The following is a 6603-nucleotide window of genomic DNA, read 5'->3' on the forward strand; positions in this document are numbered from 1 at the left end:
AGTGTCAGAGACAGTGTGATTGGCACAGGACAGAGCGGAGTTTAGGGCTGTTGTACATAGGGTCGCTATGAGTCGCAAGCGACTCAATGGCACATAACAACAACAACAACCCACAATGTAAACATACTCTTCCCCACTTCTTCCCTGTGACTCTAATTTTCTTTAGGTCTTCTATTTTTCCTCTTCTACTTTCTCATTTTATCCCTGGGCAATTGCTGCCTTTTATGAGCTTGTATGGCTGATTGTTTTGAAGAGTGAGTGCTTCCCTGCTGTTATTATTCACCTTATGGGCCTACCATTATTTAGCTGGAAGTTGAATCATGGGGAACGGGGGGTGAATTTTGTTCCAGGTTCAAAGAATGACTAAGGATCATAGTCTTGAGGATTTCACCGCCTCCACCAGACACTAAGTCTAGCCATTTTTAGCTTTTTTTGTTCCGTGTTTTTTGCCTATTCTGCCTAGGACCTTCTACTGTGATCCTTTTTAGACCAGCCTGCAATTGTAGCCCAGCTGCATCTCATTCTGTTTCCAAGACTGTGGAGACTGATGTTTTGCAAGGTTGATCAGTTCTCTGTACCAGTTGTTTCAATGCATCTTTGCTTTTCTTTTCTCTTCTTTGTTCTGAACAGGGAGAGATCAATAGTTGTACCTTAGCAGCTTGCAAGCTTTTAAGATCTCAGTCACTAATCACTAAAGACTAGTCTTTTATATTCATCAGTAAGCGCCTCAAATCCTCTTCATTTTCAGCAGGGAAGGTGATGTATGTCATCTACATATTGCAAGTTGTTGATGAGTTTTCCTCAAATTTGGAATTTGTGATTTTCTTCATGTGTTTTAGCTTCTTAGATTATTTGCTGAATATATAAAGGTTAGAACTCTGATGAATACTCCTCCTGATTTTAAGCCACTTAATATCCCCGTGTTCCGTTCAGATGACTACTTCTTAGTGTTTGTACAGGTTCCACATGAGCACAAGGAAGTGTTCTGGAATCCTTCTACTTTGCAATGTTATCCATAATTTTTATGATCTATACAGCTGAATGCCTTTACATATTTAAGAAAGCACAGATAAACATCTTTCTGATGCTCTCTTCTTTTATCCAAGATCATCTAACTTCAGCAGTGCTCTCGCTCAGGTCCAGGATTTGGCTCTAGAGAATGCCTTTGTTGGATGACACCCAAACCACTGCACATGGAAATGTATATGAGCAATGAATGAGAAGATGTAATGTGATATCCTAGTACGTGTCTAACTTCCTGCAGGCCTGTGCCACAGGACTTAGCATCCCTGTGCATTAGCAATCCTGTTTATGAGACGTCATAATACTTACTTTATGTGCCAAAGAATAAAACGAGAACATGGAGGCAAGAGGACTTGGGAAAAGTCAGTGTGGAACTAAAGGAATGTGTTTAATAATACTTTATTCGCTACTGATTTTGTTCCTTTTGCTTTCACCTATTTATTAATTTAGAATATTTTAAATGTGGTCTGACTGAAAGCTTACAGAGTAAATTAGTTTCTCAATCAACAATTTAAGCACGTTTTATGACATTAATTGCAATTTCCTCAGTATAACAACATTTCCCCCCTTCCTGCTTGGGTTCCCATATCTATTTGCCAATCTTTTCTTCTGTCTTCTGAAATTTCTTTTTGTACAAATCCTATCCTTTTGTTTTCATATGGTTGATTGTTCTAAAGAGCACATCTCTCTGAGGAATTTACTTTATAGGCCTGTCTATTGTTTGGCTGAAAGGAGATCTCTTGGGGTCAGTTTGGTTCCAAATTTGAAGAATGACCAAGGGCTATAGTGAGTTCCACCAACAAGTCTGATCTTTCCTTATGATTTTGTATTTTGTTCTACATTTCCCCCCCTCTCTCCAAGATCATCTATTATAATCCTAATCAGAGCGGTTAGTAACAGTAGCTGGGTACCAACTAGTTTTTCTGGTCTTGGGCTAGTGGAGGCTGTGGTACATAGGGTCCATTAGCCCTTTGGACTAATTATACTTTAGCTTTCATACGTCTGAAGTTCCATAACTCATTTATACCCACTCCGTGCTTAACAACATGGTTAGGTGCCAAAGACTAGGCCCTTATGCAAAAATGACATTATTTGAGAATGGAGGATGACTACATCTGATCACAGGTTGAAAGATGACTATATCTCTACCTAACCGCTAAACCAATGTCTTTCTTGCCCCATTACTTGCCATTCATTACTGCCAGATGTATGTTGTCAATGCATGAAGTAGTAGATTATTTTAGTATTGAAAAGAAAAAATGTTGGGAAATGGACCAGTTGATAACTGAAGAGTAAATATATATACACCATTTTAGGAGAAATCTTTTGTAAAAATAGCTTTAAGCTTAACTTAAATAGAATTCTGTGAAAAAAAAAATCTAGTTTCATAAAATAATTTATGAAATCTTATCTTAAAATTTCTACAGTACAGATTTCTACAAATGTTATTTGATCTGTAATAATAGGCATAATTATGAAAGGGCCTCTTTGTACTCACAGTATAATTTTTTCTTTTCCTGGAAAAAGATGATACTGATTTTCTATAACTAATTGAACTTAAGCTTTGAGCCTTGCAAGTGAACCACTTGAAACTTTCACTTTTCATAAAAAATTGGTCTTTGTTATAGATTCAGAGTATTAGGATTTTCAGATTTTTTTTAAATGGAGCCTATCAACTTGAGTAACTCTTAGCCAATTATTGAGGAGTACTACTTAGCTGATTATTAAGGAGTAATGACATCAGTTTGAGAATTAAGATGCGTCTGATTCAGGCCATAGTCTTTCTAATCACTTGCTATGCATCTGAGAGCTGAACATTGAAGAAGGGTGACAGAGAAGAATTGATGCCTTTGAGCTGTGATGTTGGAGAAGATCACTGAACAGCCCATGGATGGCCAAAAGAGCGAACAGAGAGGGTGCAGTCAGAGTGCACTTTGGAGGCAAGAATGATGAGGCTTTGCCTCACATACTTTGGGTGTGTTGCTAGGAGAGGCTATTCCTTGGAGAGAGGCATGATGCTGAGAAGGATGGGGGGTCAGCAAAGGAAAGGAAGACCTTTGACCAGGTGGATTGACATGGAGACTACAGCAGTTGGCTCTTGTGTGTCAGGAAGTATGAAGATGGCACAGGATAGGACAGGGTTCAGATCTGTTGTTCATATGGTTGCTATAAGTCGTACTCAACAGTTCTTAACAACAACAACAACAACAACAACATCAACCTGAGGAGCCTTGGTGAGGTAGTCCCAAAGGAGTTATGCTGCTAACACAAAGGCTGTACCTCTCTGGTGGTTCAAATCCACAATCAATGCCTTGGCAGAAAGATGAACAGTCACTTCCTGGGTGATTTATAGTTGAGGAAACCCAATGTAGGCTCAGCTATGAGTCAGTTCTGACTCCACAGCAATGAGTTTATTGTTATTTTAAAAAATCAACCTAAAATGATCAATGTTCTCATACTAAGTGTTCATAGTAGGCATCAAGCCAGGCTTCGAGTACAACCTTTCAAATCTTCTGGCTTAAAGCGGTGGTTTCAACCTTCTACTTGTAGAATTACCTGGAGACCTTTTTTAAAAAAATATTCATGTCTAGGCCTCACTTTTTCTTTCTGAAAAAGAGCCCTAAGTAAATAGGAATGTGTTGTCAGGTTTGAGGACTGGTGGTGCAGAGTAGTGGTTTTCAACCCAAAATGATTTTGTTTCTCAGGGGAGATTTGGCACTATCTGGAGATGCTCTTGGCTGTTACTGTTGGAGGAGTGTGTGACGTGAGCATTGTCATCTGGTGGACAGAGGCCGTGAAGATACTAAACATTTTACCATGCACAGAATGGGTACTCCAACAAATCTCAGTAGATCTACTATTAAATCCTAGAGTTGAGTCTTGGCAATCTGAGAATGTATTCTTTCATTTGGCAAATATTTACTGAGCACTATATGCTGGATGGTGTGAGGCATGTGGAAATAGTCTGAAAGACTGTGCCACCACAGAGGCAGTTCTCTAGAAGGGCAGGAGGTTGAAGGGCACAGTGACACATTATAAAAGGGGGTGAGGGAGACGAGAGAGACAGACAGACAGACAAACGAGGAATCAGCATGTTCACAGGAGGGAGGGAGCACTCACATCTCTTGATCACTTGGTTCTGTGAGTAGAATCAAGGCAAGAGATGATTTTTGAGTTGGGTGTGTGAACATCACTGAACTTGTGGGAACATGTTCAGGGAACAGCACACGCTCTGGTTTGGGTGGAGTAGAGAGTATTTGAGTGGAGAGAACAGGCAGATTAGGGCTTTGAATTCAGACTGAAGACTTTCTCCTTAGGAGCTGCCATAGACCGAAAACCCCACTGCCATCTAGTCGATTCTGACTTGTAGCCACCTCCATTGGATTCCTAAGGCTGTAAATCTTCATAGGAGATGACTACCTATCTTTCTATCACAGAGCAGCTAGTGGATTTGAACTGCACACCTTTCAGTTGGCAGCCCAACACGTAACTTTACCTGAGTTCCTTTGGTGACTGGCATAGTCTCTTCCTGAACAGTCTGGACTCTTCAGGGCTTTGGGGCTCAGCTGCACCCACAGAGCTTTTTCCTCAGGGAAAGGAATGTTTGAAATTGGGTTGGAGTGAAGTTCTCCTAACTTTAGTACTGAATTGATGGTGAGTGTATAACAAACTTATACAAAGCCCTAAGGTAGCAATTGGGAAGAAGATCCTTTGGTGGTGAAACCCACATGGGGTGAGCTCTTTTCTGCATGATTTTTCTGCTGAGGGCTGGGCCATGCTGACTGTAGTGAAAACTGGAGCAGATACGGAACCCTTGTCAGATGTCTGCTTCCCTAAAAGTAAGCTGTTAAAACAGGGCTAGTGCCGGTAAAGCACCACACGTGGGTGCTTCTGGTGATAGGACTGTTCTAGTTTCTTACCTTTTCATTAAACATTATTGGCAGAAAATCTGGTGCACAGTAACGAATACAAGCAAGGGCTTCCCTTTATCTATGCACAGTTACCTTCAACACCCTCCCACCACTGCCACCCAGATCAGCCCTGGAGAAATCCAGAGTCCAGGCAGCAAATCTTTGTGGAGTTAGAATTCCTCCCCACCCCAGTCATTTCCACCTGTACCATATCATTTAACTCTCACTTTTCCCTTTGGATGTAACAACAGGTTTTCCTTTTTGTAAGTGAGGAAACTGGCACTCAAGAAGGCCCAAAATCACTTGCTAAAAATCCTGCTGCCAGTTACTATAGATAAAAGAAGCTGCAACAACATTTTAATGTATGTCTGAGCTTGCTCTTTCCTATTTACTATGTTCTCTCCACCTCTCTTTCCCCGCTTTGTACAAAATAAGCCTTATTTACCTGGATTTAGGCTGCTAGAGACCACGGCCATCAGCATCAGTGGCAGCAACAAAAGGAGAGGAATGATGAGAACTTTCATTGGACTGTTGTTGGTGCTCCTGCAAGTTGCTTGAAGACTGGCTTGAAGCGTGCCTGGAGATTCTCTATAAGGCTCTCGACTCTTTGAGATAATTCAAGGTGAGGTGTCTGGTTCAGTGATCTGTGCTTTAATCCCAAACCAGTGTTCCTTTTAGTGGCTGAGAACAGCTAAGGTGACTCTGGTCTTGTTTTTCCACTGGACTGTGTGCTTTATAGGAATCTGGGAAGTAAAGCTGGTTAAACAAAAGAAATGAAGCATTCTTAAGAACATAAGAAGGTGACTGATAACTTGGCAGCAAGACTTGTTCCTGCCCCTCCTCCAGCCTCCCTTGTGCATTATTTCTTCCCCAACTGTTTTTTCTTGTCTGGATTTCCTTATACTGTTGTTTCAGTGACTCCCTGTAGCTTAATATGTGGCAGGAAAATAGGTGCTAAGGGTGGCCTGAAGAAGAGATGAAATAGTCTGTTTATTTTCTTCCCATGCTCCTGGACCCATTAGTCTTTGGCAGAATATAGACAACAGTACTGTTGTTGCCCAGGAAGTTGAACTGTCCTTGAATATGTCAGAAATGGTGAGGATGGCACAGGATAGGACAGGTTCATAGGGTTACTGTGAGTTATACTCAACTTGATGGTCCCCAGCAACAATGACAATAACACTTTGTTTGCAATTTCTTCCTGTTTGGTTGTCAAGTAAGATAGGAAGCTGAGCAGGACCAAAGGAGAAAAGGCAGTTGTCCAGGTAGAACTAGGCCTTCTTGCTAATCATCAGTAAAGTGGTTGTGGAGAAAGAATTAGTTGGATGTAATATTTCCGGGGCTTAGATCCCAAAGGGCTAGAAAAATAGGTGCTATGAGACAGACAAAGCTCTTAAAGGTTTTGTGTAGATATAACCCTACCCAAAACCCAACCCAAAAGAAGAGAGAAGCCCTAGGAGTTACTGGGGCTCAGGAGTTCTGAAGTTGACTCCTATTCATGAGGACTGAAGGGAGAATTAACAAGGAAGTCTTCACTGCAGGTCTTTGGATGGGAGTGTGAAAAAGTCATGTTGTACCTAGAAGGGAGGAATGAGCCAAGATACGAGCCACACCCTTTTCACTTTTGTTTAGTCATTCTTACCTTCCCAGTTTCCAAATAATCCCTGCC

This window comes from Elephantulus edwardii, unplaced genomic scaffold (genome assembly GCF_000299155.1).
Source record: "Elephantulus edwardii isolate Elephantulus edwardi_28Jun2011 unplaced genomic scaffold, EleEdw1.0 scaffold00302, whole genome shotgun sequence".
In the NCBI taxonomy this organism is placed as follows: domain Eukaryota; kingdom Metazoa; phylum Chordata; class Mammalia; order Macroscelidea; family Macroscelididae; genus Elephantulus; species Elephantulus edwardii.